The sequence below is a fragment of the Sinocyclocheilus grahami genome, unplaced genomic scaffold, assembly GCF_001515645.1.
Source record: "Sinocyclocheilus grahami isolate Dianchi unplaced genomic scaffold, SAMN03320097.WGS_v1.1 scaffold297.1, whole genome shotgun sequence".
In the NCBI taxonomy this organism is placed as follows: Eukaryota; Metazoa; Chordata; class Actinopteri; order Cypriniformes; family Cyprinidae; genus Sinocyclocheilus; species Sinocyclocheilus grahami.
In genome coordinates, this window is record NW_015505476.1 from 306474 (window position 1) to 326273 (window position 19800).

At 36.8% G+C, this 19800-nt stretch overlaps 1 long non-coding RNA gene across 1 annotated transcript in view; it reads left to right on the forward strand.

Annotated features, from left to right (window-relative positions):
• The window catches only part of LOC107601034 (uncharacterized), a 47283-nt gene that overhangs the window by 20842 nt on the left and 6641 nt on the right, over positions 1-19800 (forward strand). Inside the window, exon 2 of the long non-coding RNA XR_001610875.1 lies at positions 12958-13089. This is a non-coding gene — a long non-coding RNA (uncharacterized lncRNA). The remainder of the gene's footprint in view (positions 1-12957; positions 13090-19800) is intronic.

The following is a 19800-nucleotide window of genomic DNA, read 5'->3' on the forward strand; positions in this document are numbered from 1 at the left end:
AAATACAACAAAAACATCCAAGGCCAACAGCCAATGAGATCACTTATTGCGGGGGGGGGGCTTTATCTCAGTGATCAATTCTTAAAGGGGTATCACTGATGGTTAAAATTTCATGATAAAATATGTGAAGCATACTTGGATAAATGATAGTTATCGCTGTTTGATCAGGTAGATCATTTTTGTCTCTGTTCATTCACAAGAGCATTACTTCTCAGTTGTTAATAAATGGAAAATTATTAGTTTTTTTCAGTCCACCGTAATGGGTTATTCTGCCATGATAGTGCTGCAGTTACAGTTTTCTTACCAGATTTTCATGGAAGCTTTCAAAAACTGAACCCATGCCCACTAATTAATTGGATCATTATTAAATGGTTACTTATTTATGGTGCAATGACTAGGTCTATTTTCCATACTGACACTTTCCACAACTCGCAGAGCGAGCGGTTGAGAAGGAAAGATCTGGTTTAGATTATTTAAATGGAGCCACTAAATCTCCACGCAGTGTGAGGCCAATTTGTGGTGGGTGAAAAGTGGAGCCTTTTTTATAGAGTTGTAGACTCGACAGGTCCTATTATCACTCTTACAGAGAAAGGGGTGGTCTTCTGGGATACTGTAAGGCTTTTTTTTGTGTGCGTTCTTTAAACTATATTTTCATGAACAAACATATTTAACTGATTTAAAACAACATTTAAGACTTTCAAATGTTATTTCTCCCGTTAAAAGTGAAGACACAGACTTTTGTTAACATAAGCTGAAGTTTCCATCAGTGCTCCGAGCGAGACTGTGAGTCAGCATTTATAAAGTTTAACCCGGTTAAATGCGGCTCTCAGCACAGATAAATCAAAGATGGTTCTCCACAGAGATTCTTCCAGGACAGAAATTATTGTTGCGGATTTTAAAAAAAAAATACAATTGCATGTTGTTGTTGTTTTTTTTGTATTTCTCAGAAAACAAAGAAAGGGAGTTTTTTTTTTTAAGGAACTATACAGAGAAAAATGCCTTATTATTATTATTATTATTATTATTATTATTTTTATTATTGTTAAGAAACAACACTTAATATTTGTTGGAAAGGTGTGTGTGTGTGTGTGTGTGTGTACAGATATACAGTGGTAGCCAAAATTGTTAGAACATCTGACAGATCTGAAAATATTGACCTTTTTTGCCTCCAAAACATGATTTATTTTCATAATGTTCATGATACATGCAGATGGTTGCTCTGAGCACAACAAATATCAGATGAAGTGAGTCATACTGTTTTTTTTTTTAATCCACTTTTAACTTAAAAATATTTGTATATACAGTATGTCCACCTATTGTAGCAATTACAGCAGCACATCTCTCTGGCATAGTGTCAATATATTTCCTGAGAACGTCAGCACTAATGTTATCCCATGCCTTCTGCAACTCAAGCCAAAGTCTTTCCTTTGATTGTACAATAGATCTGTACAGTTTATTTTCCAAATTTGCTCGATGGGGTTGAGGTCCGGACTTTGAGGGGGCCAGTCCATCATTTTCAATGTTCCAGCAGATTCCTTCCGTTGCAGGTAGTTCGGGCAATAGTTTGTTTTATGGATATTGTAATGGCCAATTCAACAAAAACAACTGAAACCTCTTAAATATGCAAAGTGTTCTAACAATTTTTGCCACCACTGTGTGTGTGCGTGTGTGTTTATAAAATGTATTTGTTTTGTGTTTTATTTAGGCCTGGGCAATAAAACGGTATCGATATTTATCGACGGTACACCTTCTTCGATAATGATAGAAAAAATGTTCGATATAGTGCACGATATAGGCTATATAAATGCTATAAGTGACGAAGACCGTACACTCAAACACGAACACATGCTGAAATGAGTGCTGTGCCTGCCTGTGATGAGGAGATTGTGAATAAAGAATGAATATTAGTCGAATTTAAAATAAACATTTGCATTTGAATGTTAGGTGTGCACCAGGGAGAGTCATCAGTGGAGCACGATATGCGGTGATGATGATGTAAGTGACGTTGCATTTGAATGTTTTGTTAGTCTAGCCAACGAGATGCGCCGCTGCTGCGTTATGCATTCAAAATATTAGAGAAATATAGAAGCTCAATGCGGAGAAGATCTTGATCAGTATATTTGATTTTTATGAGTTAATTTAGACGTAATGCAAGTTTTTTTTAAATAGTTACTTCCTTGCGTTGACTACTTAAATGCACTGCATTATTTTGCTCATTGCGCCCTCCTGTGGCCTCAGGAGACAAGCCAAAAGTTTCCTTAAGACCTATTTAATCTGCATATAAAATATTAGATATTTGTTTAATTTTTATTTTGTGTTTGATTGTTAAAACAAAAAATATTTGTTGTTTGTCTCAATAAATTGGGTTAATTTAAAAATAAAAATTTAATTTAATAAATTTAATAAATAATTTTTTTTTTCGATTGCTCTGTTTTAAAAAAGGTTATAAAAAATGCCAATAATTATCGATACCGAACAATATGAAACATTATATCGTTGATAAATTATTTAGCTATATCGCCCAACCCTAGTTTTATTATTCTCTTTTTTTATTACACTTTTTACCACAGCTAGGTTGTGCCACATTCTTGTTAATCCAAGTCATGACACATGCTGTTTAATAGCAACGAATGTCAAATTAAAGGACTGCAGCTAAGTATTTAGAAGTGCATTTAGGTGAATCTGCGTATCATTTTCAGAACAAATAATGTGTGTGTGTGTGTGTGTGTGTGTGTGTGTTTGCCCCTGCATGTTGTTCTGCAGCGCTGCGAGGAGTCTCTGGTTGCGGCCGCTCTGTGGCGTCACAGGGAATGAAGCTGTAATTTCACAGTCTTTGATGTGCTGTGTGTAGCATTACCTGTAGACTGCAGTCGTCTCTCGTTCTGTTCATTTATCTGTCTCCTCTCTTCTTCCTGTCATTCTTTCCAGCTCCTTCTTCCTCTGCAGACGGGAGTCTTTGATTTCCTCTGTGGCGTGACCTGTAAACTGTTGTAGTTCTTTGCTCTGTCCATCTCTTTCCTGCTCTTTCTGGTTCTCTTTTCTCGTTTCTCATTTCTCGTGGCTTTGATATTTTGTGTCATTACCTGCAGTTGTTTTCATTCATGTTGTTTCTGTCTGTCTGCTCCATACCACCTATAAGACGTAAAATGGTGTGTAATTACTCTGTTTTGTAGGGCATAGTGCAGACTGTATGTGTTAGACGGCGAGAAACAAAAGTGCCCCGGGGAAAATGTGAGCACTCAAAGGTTGCTCGTTTATCGCTCAGAAGACAGTTTTCCAGCTTTCTTTCCTGCGTCAATGTTTTTCCTATTGTAAAGGAAGTTGATAGACAGAGCATTTGATTGGACAAAAAATGTGTACAATCTTGAGAGCAAAAGTTAATTTAGTAAAACTAGCTATAACATTTCCGATTGAAGCTTGCAGACTTTAATATTTTGGCAGATCTGAGCATAGTTTGAGACAACAAAAACATCATTGACATCATCATCATTTCGATCCATCCTCTCAGACATGACCTTTGTCATGACCTCTGACCTCTAAGCACCACACAACAAGACCACCGATGACCTCAGTCCAATTTTAAAGACACAAACAAACAAACAGCAGACCATTAATTTCCGTGGCTCCATTATCACAGCGAGATGATGTCACTTGTTTCTGTACAACAAATGAGTTTCTGGTTATGTCATATGACTTTCTTTCATCCCCTGTTCCAGTCATACATCATTAGGGCGACTCGTAAAGAGCGTTTAATAATATTTAAATCAGAGAGTGTGTTTGTACATGTTGAGTGACGCGCACAAAGATTCCAGACATAGCTCAGATGTTAATGCTCCTGTCTTCCTCTGAGTCACCTAAATATTTCAGACGTCTGAGAAGGGGAGAGCGCAGGAAATGACAGAGTGAAGGGAAAACTAATGTGGAGAAAGGGTCTGTGTTACTGTCATGCTGTAGACCAGCCCGTCATGCACAGGGGCCAGGGGGATTGCTGGGATTTCTCAGACTTTCTGAACTTCTGTGAGTAATTTTCAGGTAGTGTTGGGCGATATGCTCAATTTTCATATCGTCCTATCGTCAGCCTGTGAGATCGCGATACACGATATTATCATGCTAATTTATGTAATTATTTACTTAAGTTAGTTTCATTGCGAGAAAGTGAACCAACTCCAGCGTAAGGCTAAAAGCAGCCTAATGTTTTTAATATGACTGAATTTGTATTTAACATAAATTAATAGAAACATCGTAAGTTACTAGTTATAATGCTTACATTTCCTCAGTTATTCAAAAAGCAGCTACAGAAAACGAGCAAAGAACATTACATTACCAAAGAACATCATCACAAGCTCAGTCTTGCGCGAGTTTATGCACTTTAAAAACACTCCTGTTAAACTCAGTGAATCTACATGCAACAAATAATTATTACTACCTAATATGAATTACATAGTATTATTAGCCTGATAATAATAATCGTCTTGCTATCGTCAAATGCATCAGCCACAGGCGATATCTCTGTCTATCGTCGATACACGTTACTATCGTTCGGCTCAACCCTATTTTCAGGCCACAATCTGAAAAGCTTCTTGCACAATCAAATGTTTTGGATTAACAGTGGGATAACAGTCAGCTATCTTAAAGGGATAGTTCAGCCCAAAATGAAAATTTGATGTTTATCTGCTTACCCCCAGGGCATCCAAGATATAGGTGACTTTGTTTCTTCAGTAGAACACAAATGAAGATTTCTAACTCAAACCGTTGCAGTCTGTCAGTCATATAATGGCAGTCAATAGGCTCCACGGCTTTGAGAGTCAAAAAAACATACACAGACAAAACCAAATTAAACCCTGCGGCTCATGACGATACATCGATCTGTGCAAGAAACTGAACAGTATTTTTCATTTTTTACCTCTGATCCTCTGCAATGTCCAACTGTCCTGAGCGCATGTCAAAAATGTCCCAAGTACATTTTGTTTCAGAAATTGATCGACTAGACTGCTTTGTTACCTCAAGTGAACAAAACTTCTCTTCATGGGAGTCCGTTTAGTGTACTCTGACTAACTTGTAAGTTTTTAATCAGCTGAACAACTACTTAAACTCAAATGGATACCTGGACGATTTTCAATCTGGTTTCCGACCACATCACAGCACAGAGACAGCGCTCATTAAGATAATAAATGATATTCGCTTAAATTCTGATTCTGGCAAAATATCAGCGCTGGTACTACTAGATCTCAGTGCTGCGTTTGACACTGTCGATCATAACATACTTCTAGAGAGACTGGAAAACTGGGTTGGGCTTTCTGGGATGGTTCTCAGTTGGTTCAGGTTATACTTAGAAGGGATAGGTTATTATGTGAGTAAAGGAGAACATAAGTCTAAGTGGATGTCCATGACATGTGGAGTCCCACAAGGCTCAAAAAAAATCTAATCAAGAATCTTGGTGTGATTCTGGAGTCAGACCTTAGTTTCAGTTGCCATATCAAAGCAGTAACTAAATCAGCATACTATCATCTCAAAAACATTGCAATAATGAGATGTTTTGTTTCCAGTCAAGACTTGGAGAAACTTGTTCATCCCTTTATCACAAGCAGGGTGGACTATTGTAATAGTCTCCTCAATGGCCTTCCCAAGACCATTAGACAGATTCAGCTCTTCCAGAACGCTGCTGCCAGGATTCTGATTAGAACCAGGAAAATCTGAGCATATCACACCAGTCCTCAGGTCCTTACACTGGCTTCCAGTTATTTAGGATTTATTTTTAATTACTTTTGCTCGTTTATAAATCACTCAATGGCCTAGGACCTAAATACATTGCAGATATGCTCACTGAATATAAACCTAACAGACCACTCAGATCATTAGGATCGAGTCAGTTAGAAATACCAAGAGTTCACACAAAACAAGGGGAGTCCGCTTTTAGCTTTTATGCCGCCCGCATTTGGAACCAGCTTCCAGAAGAGATCAGATGTGCTAAAACATTAGCCACATTTAAATCTAGACTCAAAACTCATCAGTTTAGCTGAGCATTTATTGAATGAGCACTGTGCGACATCCTAACTAATTGCACTGTATTTTATGTATAATCATTTTCTATTTTTAACTGTTTTAAATTCATTTGAAAACTATTTTTAAATCATTTAAAGTTTTTTGTTTTATTGTTGTGATTATTTTTTTATGATTATTTTACTTTCTTTTATGTAAAGCACTTTTAATTACCATTGTGTATTGTGTATCCAGCTCAGTTCATTTGATAGTGCCAGTGCAGTTAAATCAATAATATTATTGAATATTGATTGTCTTTTAAACCTGTATTGTCTTCAGACTGTCAGATGTTCTTACTTCCATTGAAGAGCAAGATGCTCTTTGGTTTACTCTCAAATTATATTCCCCAGGTTTTGTTTATGGACTGTACATTTGAGTGCTGCTGACATCAAAGCAATAGAGAGACGAACCAGGACATTCTCATATTCCTGTTTTCAATTTAAATGTTTTGCTTCAACAACTTGTATTTAATTAGAAAAAATACTTAAATTGTTAATAATAGGTCAGGCTCTCGTGTGTGTGTGTGTGTGTGTGTGTGTGACGAACCTTTCCACCCCTGCTCTCTGTCACTCTTTCATCTCTATTTCTTTACAGTCTTCCTTCATATTCCTCTCTCTCTGATGCGGATGGTGCCGGAGGGTCTGTCTGCAGGCCTCGTGATGCCACACAGACAGAGGGGAGAGTTTCCGCTGTGGCATTTGCACTTTGAATCTGTAGGAAAGCTGCCACTGCTCTCTTCTTTATGACTGCAGTTAAATGTCCACTAAAGCCAGTAAAAATAGCTTTATGAAGATGTCTGGAGAAAGGCTTGAGCTTTTGAATATAGCATTTTTGAGTGGCTGTCATTGCATGAATCAGTTGTTTATTGCAGAATTGTGTTTACTGGGGTCAGTGAGTCTCTAATGATTTGTCTTTTTATTTTGTGTCCGTTGCATGTGTTTTGACACAAAACAATTTTAGGCCAGAAAAGTGTTTCCACAAAGCCGTTTGTGTATTTAATTACTTAGTATAATGAAACTCACAAAAATAGTATTCTTTTACCATTTTAATTTTAACGTTTATATTTATCACATTTATTTTTGTGACTATTTTTGTGAGTGTGGATCATGGTTTCATAGGCCAGAAAAGTATGCAAGCATGCAATTCTAATATGCAACACAAATGTGAATTAAAAGCAAAGTAAAAATTATAATTGGACACCACTCGTTGCATTAGACATGCAAGTTGATGCAGGTGAGGTCATCTGACAACAGTTTTGTCTGCAGTTTTGCAGGTGTATCAGTGTATTACCTATTGAAACAGGAAGTTGAGGTGGAACATATACATTTTTATAGGTAGATGAGAGCAATTTATTGGACAAAAACTATATGTATGCCCTTGAAACCAAGATGCGTCTCCAGTATTTTGGTCCATTTTCCTAGAAGAGAAGGCTGTATGTTTCAAATAAGCTTATTTTGTTAATTTAAAAGACTTACATTTTTGTAGCATTTGATTTCAAGTACAGTACTTTAACATAAGTAAATTAATAATGAATGAACATGAATTATATGCAGGATGCAGCATTATATACTGTGCATTATGTAACCGATTTTTCTAGTTATACACACTACAATAGTGTTAAGATGTCTAGTGTATATCCCAAAAGAAATTGCCGTTTATTAGTGCTTAAACTATCAGTTGTACATTTATACTCTGTTTTTGTTTTCATTCGGCTTTGCTGACACAATTAATGATTCCCTTCCGTTGGTCTCAATTACACAAGGCCACTAAAATGACGACAAATTAGCTGCAGGCAGCTTAACACAAAGAGAGAGCGAGGCATGTGAAATCCATTATCATGAGCTCTCTGTGGTTTGTCCTGTGAGGAGTCTGGCTGCTCTCTCTTCCATTATCGCTGTGATGAAACGTCTTTCAACTTTCCCAGATCCCAAATCACTCACGCTGCCTGCCTTCCTTCATTTCTTTTTTGCTTCCCTAATTGTGAGGTTTCCTCAAATCCTTCTGCTTTCATTGAATTTCTCTTCAGGGATCATTAAACATTTGTATTGTATTATTGTGTGAATTACACAGATCGTGGCTCATTCAAACACGTCTCAGAGTTTTAGTCGACTGTTCTGCTTCATCTGAAAATGAAATCACACACAACACGGCTGCAAATTGGCCAAGATTAGAAATGAACTAAAAATAGAAGTATTTTTATCATGCTGTGTTGTTACTATGGTTTTCTTGATAGGGGATTGGTTAATGGCACCTCTCTATAAATTACTATTTGGGTCTGTCCTTTCGTGTCTGAGGGGTTTTTAGTTCATTTATTTTGTTGTTTATAATGTGAAAATCATAATTCTGCATGGTTAAAAGAGTAATAGCACACTTCTCCTCAGCAAGACGCATGATTTGAGGTGCCATTCACTTCTGAGTCACATGACAAGGTTTAATGCTTAAAGGGGTCATATGATGCAATTTAAATTTTTCCTTTCTCTTTGGAGTGTTACAAGCTCTTGGTGCATAAAGAAGATCTGTAAAGTTGCAAAGACTAAAGTCTCAAATCCAAAGAGACATTCTTTATAAAAGTTAAGAGTCAACCACGCCTACCTAAAACACCTAGTTCTAACACGCCCCCACATGTCTACGTCACAATGTGGGAAGATTTGCATAACGCCGACCCAAATGTTCACGCAAAAGAAGAAGGCGTAACTTTAATTCTTGCTGTTGCCGCCATTGCCATGTTGTGGAGTCACTGTGTGTTTCGTTGTGAAAGCGAAACTACTTTGGTCTTCCAAAAGAGGACACGACTAGAAACCAGTGGTTAAGTTTTATTTACAACACTGTTCCAGAACAGTTCAACCCAAATATTCAGATGTGTGCAGCGCATTTTATGGAGGATGGATGAGGACGATTTCCTGAACCAGTAGCCTACAATGCGTCTGTGGCACAAAGGCTTTTTCTATAAAGTTGGGCAGTTCCAACTTTGCAAGGACAGTCTGGCGCTTCTGACTCACAGCTTGTAAGTACGTTTTTTATATTTAAATAATTTGCTACTGATGATTCAAACGCAAGTTTTGAGCAGTGTAGAATAGGCTTGTTGTTTGTTGTTTCTCCGATCACAAATGCAGACATGGTTTTATGTTTATGCAGCGCGATTCGCAACGCAATGCCTAAAAAGACAGTATAAGTCATTATAATCAGTAATTATGTCCCCTCTGGATGCAACAAATGCCTAATTTGTAATGGGTTTTATTGGTTTTGTCTTGTCCTGCTGGGAGACGGCATCACAGTATGGTAGGGGCGTAACATTTCCGTCACACGCTTGAGGCATTGGGCCAGTCACAACGCACTGGATAGCTGACCAATCAGAGCACACCTCACTTTTTTAGAACACATTTCAGAAAGGCGGGTCATAGAGGAGAAACAATAATGTACATTATATGGAAAATAATGTGTTTTTTTAACCTTAAACCGCATAAACACATTGCATTACACCAAATACACAAAATAATGTTATTTTTAGCAACGTCATATGACCCCTTTAAGGTCAGGGGTTTCTTCAGATCCCAACTTCTACAGTATGTATGACGTTAGCAAGCACTACTAATATAAATTCGGGTATGCTGAGAATGCTCGGAGCTCCTGCTGAATATTTAGGACAAAGATCAGGTTGTTCTGGTCGCTCGACACACCACAGTCGACACTGATGCTGCATTGTATGCAGAGTTAAGCATCAGTCAGTTGTTTGCCAAAGGTCACGGCGGGCCGCTTTCAACACACGCTGGTGAGGAGTCGAGTGCGTGACAGGAAATGATCATTGACTTGTCAAAGAAAAAGTTAGTCGCACAAAAGAGGGACGCTCATATGGTTGCAGGTGATTCAGTCCTTGTAGAAGCACTTTTTCAAGATGAGTGTTGTCCAGTCACAGTTTTGATCTGGGAAAGTCTCTTTAATATCTGAATTGTTTCTTCCATGCGATATAAAAAAAAGCTGCTTTTTGGACATTTTTGTTGAAATTTTGAAAGCACTGTCCAGTTTCAAGTATAGAGATGAATGCAGCATCACTTACACAGAAGTTACTTTTAACCAAGCACCTTTCTGTTGGTCAATGCAGCAAATTTATGTGAACTTGATGCAAAATCTGTTTGCCAAACTATGGTAAATGTGACTATATTTTCTAATTTGTGTCTATTTTTGTCTCTCAATTAATTTCAGGACCTTCATTAACTGATAAAATGTACATCTTTAATGTAATATAAGTGGTTTTGGATAAAGCATCTGCCAAATACATAAATGTAAATGCAAACGCAACTGAGTGCTTCTGAGTTGTGAAAGAGCAACTTCTGAGCAATAAAACATTCCCCTGGGTTCAAGTGAATAAGGGTGTTGATGTGATTGAGGTTTGTGAACAGGTGACGATAAAGATCGACTGTGTTTTCCCTTGAGTGTTGTGAATCGCAGCATTGTTCTCTGGTAATGTAATCCACTGATGTAAAAGCTATTGTCTTGTAAATGGCACTCGAGCATAATGAGCTGTTATCCAATTCTCTATAAAGAGTAAATGTTTTTTTTAATGATGTGTTAACTGGAAAGGGTGTTGTTGATTAAAATGAGAACCATATGCTGTTGATGTGGTGGGTGCAGTAGGTTTCATAAAAGGAAGTATAGGAAGACTGACAAGGTAAACAGCCCTGACGTCATGGGATTTCCCATGAGGTAAATGTATTGCTCTTAGTCATCTTTTTTATTTTTTATTTTAGATGAGTGTTATTTTATCCATATGCTATACAGTGGGTTAAAGTTTTTTTTGTTACTCCAAATTTTTGTGTTGCTTACATCTTTAACCCAAGTACCATAGTATTTAGATTTAATATTTTGCACTTTTATTTTTATGTTTTCAGTTTTGATTTTAATTCCATTTAATTTCATTTTAAGGTTTAGTAATTTTGTGGTTTTGTCATTTTTATTATTTTTTTAAATCTAGCCTAGATTTATTTCAGTTTTAGCCATTTTCGTACTTATTCACTTATAAATTAGACTCATTAATTTCACTAATTTCACTTTCTAATTTGTATTTAAATGTAGTCTTTTATCTAATATTTATATATATATATATATATATATATTATATATTTTTATTTTTTTATTTAATCTATTTCAAATACAAAAAAGGTTTTTAATAGTTGTAGTTTTAGTTAACCATATTGACACTGCTTGGGAGACATAAAAACATACATAAATGAGACAATTGTGACATACTGTACAGTAAGTGTACAGATCTATTAAATTAATGTGGATAGCTTGCATAATTTTATTTTGGAATTATTTGATTCGAAATATTTGAGTTCACATTAAAATATTGCAGACACTGTGGATCTTGGCAAATCTGAGTATGATTTGAGACATTGATGAGATCTCTTATGAAACTCCAGAAGAGGCAAGATTTCTGGAATCATTTTTTCAGGAGAAAAATGTGAGAATCAAGCAACCTCAGCATGTCTCTATTTGTTCTCCATGTAATCTTATGTTGTAAAGAGTAAACAATTGAGCACTAAAGGTTCTTTCCTAAGGGCAGTCTGCTGATGGATCTGTCCACAATCAATTTGGTGTAAATTAGCCGTTTTGATTGAATCTGGATGTGGTGGTATATTTGTCCTATCAGTGGACCAGTCATTGTTGTTGATTAGGTTGGCAGAAAAGCATGATGGGACAGGGTCTGCTGCGGCTTCCCTCGGGCTGTCAGTTCCGCTGGCTGACTGGAGCATGTGTGATCCCGCAGGGTCAAAAGGGCAAGATTTAAATGAAAACTTTAAATAACTGCCAGGCTCTGTCATTACAAAGTATTACTGGCCATGTGCGAGCGGGCCCCGAGCCACAGTAATGACTACATCTCCTCCATGTGCCTCTGCCTCAGAGGAGACAGCACTGGCCTTTAATAGAACTTATGTAATTACACTGCGTCAGGAGAGCAATGCCGTGCTAACAATCACATCCTCCAGAGAAACTAAATAAATAACAGAATATATTACCGGTTTTCTGCACTCTTTAAAATGATTGTAGAATATTACATCTCTCTCAATTACGGCTGTTTGTTTCTGACTCAAATTCCTAGTTTGTGAATCAACTCTGGATGCGATTCCGGTTTCTGGAATCAACTCCGGAATTTCTTAATTCCTCACTGTTATCTTTTTTTTAAAGATTGGCGGAACATGTTCACCTAATTTTGTGAAATACATGATATGAAGGTTTTCCTCCTTTTTAAACTTATTTGTATTGATTATCAGCATCTGTTTTTGCCTCATGTAGGCTGAAGCAGGACTCAGAACCTTCTATTGTGGATAGAAGTAACATAATAAGTCATTGAGCTTGTAAGACTCATTTATTATTTTTTATATGCCTTAGGTACATAAAACACTTCCCTGATTGTGCATCAGTGTCTGTATTGTTTTAGGTGCCAACCTTTTTGTATTTGTCACTTGTGTAGGATCACAGAATGAAACGGTGACATCAAACCTTATTAAAGGGATACATCACCCAAAAATTTAAATTCTGTCATTAATTACTCACCCTCATGTCGTTCCAAACCTACAGTATAAGGCCTTTGTTCATCTTCAGAACACAAATTAAGATATTTTTGATGAAATTCGAGAGCTTTCTGACCCTTTATAGACATCAATGTAACTGACACGTTCAAGGCCCAGAAAGGTAGTAAGGACATTGTTTAAAATAGTCCATGTGACATCAGTGGTTCAGCCTTAATTTTATGAAGCTGCGAGAATACTTTTTGTATTCTTGTATTTTATATTTTTGTATTCAGCGTGACATACCATGACACCTAGTTTTTAGAAATACTGATGTGACTAAACCTTTGCCTGAAATGTTTAAAGTTGAGTAAAGTCAAGCCAGTTTAATTTGTATAATGTGTTTTCACAGTGCATATTGTTTCAAAGCAGCTTAGAAGATCATGCCGCAATGCCCACATTGATCCAGCCAAAGAGGATTGTCGGAAGAAAAAGCCTTGTTGAAAAGCTTTGAGAGGAACCAGAATCAGCCAATCCTTCTCTGGTAAGGAACACATTATGATAAATGTATGTACATGTGCCAAATATATCTTATATATTTACCTAATATACATATAGCTTTTTATTATTGTATTACTATTAGCCATATTATCAAGTGACAGATGATTGTGTGTTTAATACCATTGGGCACATGTCTTGGACGTAGAAAACTGGAAGGAAAATGTTCTCTCATCTCTTCTGAAAGCTGATAAGCCTCTTTTTGTTTGCATAACTATGCACAATTATATGGTTAGTTGCATTTTATTATTCGCCTTGTTTTTCGCTGCTGTCCACAACCCTGTCAGAACAGATTTGGGACACATTTTTGTGTCACAACCCGCCAGTTGAGAACAAATAGAGTAGTTGGAATAGAGCACAGCGGGATCCGTAAGTGCCGCTCTTAGACACAACGGCAGTCGATTAAAGAACGCCTAAGCCAAAGTCTCTCGCATGTTTCGCAGCGCTGTGGTCGTCCCACAGAGCCATCCAGACCAACTTCACATTAGCATTGGTGACTAATGTGTTCAGTTTTCTGACACAATGGCGGTGGTTATTCCTCAGGCCTGGGGTTTGTTGAGATGCAAGATCGCTTCAGCTGTCGTCGGTATGGGTTTAACTCAACTATTTATGATGTGGGAAGTACATTGTCAAATCGTTGATATATTTGGGTTTGGTCAGTGCTTTATTTGTGCTGTCTGTTGGTTGACTGCAAGATGGTTAGAAATTAGTCATGGCTTGGGGCAGAAATTACACTGAAAGTGACAAAAATGCCCCAAATATTATAATAGTATAATATTACATGATGACAGGCATTTATAAAAAGGTATTATAGCAGAGTTTTTGCGTTACAACATCGTGTGCATCACCATAAGATGCTTTTTAGATTTGATTTCATAATTAGCAACCCTAATTGTTCCAGTTTGGAATTAATTAATCGATTTAATTGAACCATTTCAATTAAATAGGTATGGTGTGTTTTTATGTTGTTAGAATGCTAAAATTTCCTCATAAAGATACAAATGCTTGTAAAAATCAGTTCCAGGTGGAAAATTGGTGGTAAAAAAGAAGTTCTGACAGTGCAGCAGTAGATTTTGTGTGAGGCATCAGATCAGGTGCCCTCAGCCTTAATATTTGTACTCGCACACATATTCAATTATATTCTCCTTCTGTTGCGTGAAGTTCTGTTTGTTGTTGAAATTGAAAGTGGCATGCTTCACCGGCTATCAGGACTCTTTCTCCCGCTTTCATACAGACACTCAATTCCCAGTGAAGGAAGCTATTTCTCTAAATGAGTACAAGTCGCTGCTGTTTCATATCCTCCCTGATAAGGAGAAAAACAAAAGGGCCTTTTATTCTGACACAGAAGCTTCAAACAGCATCATCCACGTCACCTCAGATAAAAGACACTAGAGCATCACAGTATAAGTGTATTTCTGCTTCCTCATTCTCAGTGAAACTGAGGGAAAAAGACAGAAATTACACTTACATCCACTTTATCTTCACTAATCACTTTTTTTTGTATTTCTCTATAAATTCTATACACTATACCAGTATGTTTACCTTAAAATATGATACAATGCAAAGCTTAATTCAAAATGTATAAAACACCTTTATATGAACATAATACATTTTATAGTGTGTGTGTGTGTGTGTGTGTGTGTGTGTGTATAAAATATTATAAATCCTGTTACCATGATTTTGTTTTTACATTTTTGAAAGTGTAATTATATTCCAACATATATTTAAAATAATTGTGCTTGAGGTGGCAATTTACTACCACTTAAACACATTATTTGTCTGATTCATGTTTAAATCTTGCAGATTGTCCTGTATAAATTATCTTATGAAACTGGCAAAGGCGCCTATTTCGTAGCCCGATTCAATTCATCACACAGTTTGTTAATTTCTTCTGCTCAGCATCACACTGTAAGTGAAAGTATAAATACAGAGTATGTCAGATAAATGCTTTGCTGCGTTACCACATTTGTAAATGCGTTCCAGAGTGCGGTTCTGGGAAAGGTCCACATCACACTGGTATGCTCGAAATTATCCTGGTAATTGGTGTGTGAAAATGAGAGGGGAGAAAACGAGCGAGGGCAGGTCACATTCTGATTTCCAGAAATGCTGATTCGTAGCCCAGAGTGAAAACATTGACTTAGCAGTTTTCATAATGTCAGTTTATGCAGCACACACACATACACCCTGCATGGGGCCGAGGTAACAAATTTTAAGTGCATAAGCTTGACTGTAAATCACATGCAGAGAGAAAGAAACACAATGCCGGAGCGCTGGCATTCGCCATCATTTTAGAAAGCTGCTTTGTGGCTTTCTTGGATAACTAACAACTAAGTGTTCAGTAAAAAATACTGCCCTGGTATTCAGACCCAAACAATTAGTGTTGAACTGAGGCAGCTGTAGTGGTCTGGATGAATCCCAAACAGGACTGCAGGAGAAATGTTTGCTCCTCTTGGAAAGGTTAAAGGGTGTGTAAACATGTTTGCGTGAGCATGTGACACCTGTAAACGGGCGACGAGTGCAAAGTCGTGTTCTTTTTTTAATAGTATAAATACTTCATGCATTATTTCCATAGCTTACATGCGCCACATTTAAGAGATATGTGAATGCAAATGCTCTCTTAATATGCAATACCAGCCGCTCCTTGTGATAAGTTGCCCTCCGAATCCTCTGCTAGCTCAATAGAGCAGCATTATTATTCATAAACCCCCAAAAATGAGCTATACGGTTCTCATATATATGGTTTCCATTAAAATGTCCAGGATGCTTGTGGTGCACAAGTAAGAAGCTGAAAACCACTTAGCAGAGCAAAACAAATCCAACATTTCTACCCAGACAGAGTTACTGGCAGCTGAGGGACCATCAGTGGCATATTAGTAAATACCCTCCAACAGAACGGATGACGTCGGGTGACCACATATCAGAATTCTGTTCGCTCAACTGTCGGACGATTATAGGAGAAAACCACAACTTTCACACCTCTGAACTCAGAGATTATTCTGTCCATTTCAGTGTATGCGAAAAACTTTATAGTGCATCCCAGTGGCCCCATAAAGTACTTAAGCCACTCTTAAATTTATATTGGTATATATACTACCATTTAAAATATTACATTTTTTATTTTATTTAGCAAGGATGCATTAAATTGTTTTATTGATTTATATTTCAATTCTTATTTCGTATTTCTCATGTTTTAAATAGGGCTTGTTAAAAAAAAATCTAATTAATTACATAATGTTCCAATTAATTAATCAAATTAATCTCAAATTAATAAGATTAATTAATTAACATGCACATCATGTGCCGATTAATTAAAGATAAAGTTGTTATTAAAGATAATAGTTATTGTGTTAATTTAGAAAAAAACCACTGAATAGACATTACAAAAAAGTAGCTTTAGAAATAAATATTTTAATTCAACATACAACAATACAAATAAATAGGCTAGCGAAATATAAAATTATTTTTAAAAAGAAACAATACTCTAAATATAAAACTAAAAACGCCAGTAGGTGGTGACAAATCCCTGTCTTAATAAGTGAATGATTCAGTCATTCATTCAATCGATTCGTTCACACGGCTGATTCATTCAGAAACTAAGCAATGCCTTGTCCAAATACCCACTCTTGAGGTCTTGGCCACTTGAGAGCGCGTGGGCGCGACAGGAAGTAAGTGTACAGGACTGTCCCAGGTCGTAAAAACGCCAAAGCGCAGTGCCCTTAACGCACACTAAACCCACACTATCTCGAATACTGCTCCGGAGCGGTATTAGAGGCTTAGTGTATCCCATCATGCATCATGTTCTGGAAATAAATCGTGAGACTTTTTGCCAAGATCGCACGAGAGGGCACGGAAACCTTTCCAATGCAAGTTAAATATAATTAATAATAAGATATTACATATAATTTGGTAGTAAAAACAAAGTGCTACACATGTTATTGCTGCAAAGATTAGTATATTTATTTTGTACAACATTTGCAACTGCTTTTTATCACTTAATTAGAAGCACCAGAAATTAAATTGTGTCATCTGTTACTGAACAGACATTTAGAAGTTGATTTTAAAATGCAAAGTATTGAAAATAAAAATAAAACTCTGTAAACACTTGCGTTTTTACAACACTATAAGTGTGTCCCATCAGGTAATGAAAAGTTCTACACACACTTATGGTCTTCATGCTGACTTGAACACTTGGACCAAATACAGGAAATACATCATATAAGTGGTCAAGTGCAAAGACCGCAAGTGTGGGTATTTGGACAAGGCACAAGTGACTGCCTTTATGAATGGCTGAATCATTGATTCAGTCGATTCGTTAAAAAACTTGGATTCTGTGTGTTGATCAGAGACACACATCAGTTCTCCTAATTTTTGTTGCCGAAACTGCCAATGTGTCTAAAATGTAATGATTCACACCTTATCTTCATTTTTATTGTAGGTTAAAAACTTTTATGCAACCTATTATTGTCTTTCTAAACGCCAATGATGATTTTGAAAGAAAACATGCAGTGTTTGTTATAGTAACACGTGCAACTTTCATGCGCATCTGACTAACATTACCACACGCTTGTATATTAGCGTTGCTGTTAATGTTGTGGTTATTTTAGTAAATAGTTTTCTCCGTGAATTCAGCTCAACAGCTGAACCCTCTGTTTACCCTCACAGTTTACCCTCTTAAGTTGAAGAGGGTAAACTTTATCTCTCGACTGAATCTGCACATGCATTTCAGGTGTTCTTGCTCAGTCCAAGCAATAAATGCACGTCTTTGAATGAGCGCTACACTCTTAAAAATAAAGGTGCTTCACGATGACATAGAAGAACCTTTTTGTCTAAATGGTTCCATAAAGAACCTTTAACATCTGAAGAACCTTTTTGTTTGACAAAAGGTTCTTTGTGGCGAAAGAAGGTTCTTCAGATTACAAAAAGGTAAGAAAGCGATGGTTCTTTAAAGAACCTTTGACTGAATGGTTCTTTGTGGAACCAAAAATGGTTCTTCTATGGCATCGCTGTGAAGAACCTTTTGAAGCACCTTTATTTTTAAGAGTGTATAGCGTATTCTTCAACCGCTCAGGTACTGTCAATACGACCCATTTCAGGGGCTACCAAAATTATATTTTGAAATCAGTCAGAGCTATAGAAATACATATTAATATTTACAAGTAAATCTCCATATTATGCGTAGGCTAGCCTACTTTCTATCTGACCACCCCTCCTTACATCTAGTTTTGACGTCCATCAGGGGGGGGATCAATCCTTCTTTAGGGGGGTCAAACCCCGCCCCCCCCCCGTAATTCGCACCCTGCGGATATATAGTATTTAATTTATTCACAAGTTGATTTTTAGTGTACTGTATGTATGAAGTTGCCCTAAACCACAGGTATATTTTGTCACAGTAATTCTAGCTAACATCATACAACATAATCATACATGTTATAGTCTTCTGAAGCCAAGCAATAGCTTAGCCATATTTAACTGATTTACTTCTCTAAAAAACACAAAAGGTGTGTCAGACATGCCAACAAACACTATTGGTTCGTGTGTGTCTCTATGCTCTAATGGAGCCATATTTGATTTGAAAGCTACAGCAGAGAAGCTTTTCCCTGTAAATGTCAGTCTGTTCTTCACACAAAGCTATCAAATGGCTTTATAAGGTTTGGAATAAAGTGCTTGCATCATATCATATATCATGCTTTTTTTTGTCATTTTAGAGCTTGACAATCCCTGTCCCTTCTGTGTGTGACATAAGGCTGAGTACATTGAAGTCTGCATTAACCAGATGTTGCTGCCAACTTCAGTATTGTGACGCATTTCCAATTGAAAAGAAATGTTGAATAGAGGGCCGGGTTTTTATTTCAGCGTTCCTCCTTCTCGCTCACAGCAAACTAACCGTTGAAAGGGAGTGGTTAAGGATATTCTCCCGAAGTCGTCAAACTGACGTCATCAGAAGGAATGCCCTTCCAGAGTGTAAGCAAATTTTATTAAAATTTACCAAGAAATTGCCAAAAACCAAAAAATTGTTCTGGTGGATTAACTTTTAGCGCACGAATAGCGTGCAGTTCTTGTGGAATAGACGTACATAAGGATGAGTAAATCATGTAAATTGTTCTTGAAGGGTGATATTATTTTTCAAAAAAATGTTTGGCTCACTTTGCATTAAAAAAAAAATCTACACATTTAAACCAGTAGCTTAAGCCTCGTTTCCAAGCGGTATGGTTCAGTACAGGACGGTATGCAATTATTTCCATTTCCGTTGTCAGAATTTGTGAATGGTACCAAATTAGCGAACCGTACCACACCGTTTTTATGGAACCCTTCCGTTGGGGTACCTTAGCACAGTAGTCCGGTACCTAAAGGGTGGAGCTAGACTCATTGCAGAACGTTGATTGGTTTATAGAGAATCGACACTTGTGCGTTCTAGAAGGGGAATGACAGCACAAAAATTAAAAAAAAAAAAAAAAAAAAAGAATAAAACCCCAACCTAAGAGAGTTTGCTGATAAAACCTGGTTAAAGCAGATCTCCCAGTCTAACCAATTAGCCAGTTTTTAACTGGTTTAGCTGTTCTCCCTGTTTGAAATCTGGATACTGCTGAAACGGCTTGCAATTCCATGTTCATAAATACTAAAATGAAAAATTATTTAAATATCGCCCAGACTTGAAAGCACTGCTGGGATTTTATGTAAACATCAAACATCTTGATTT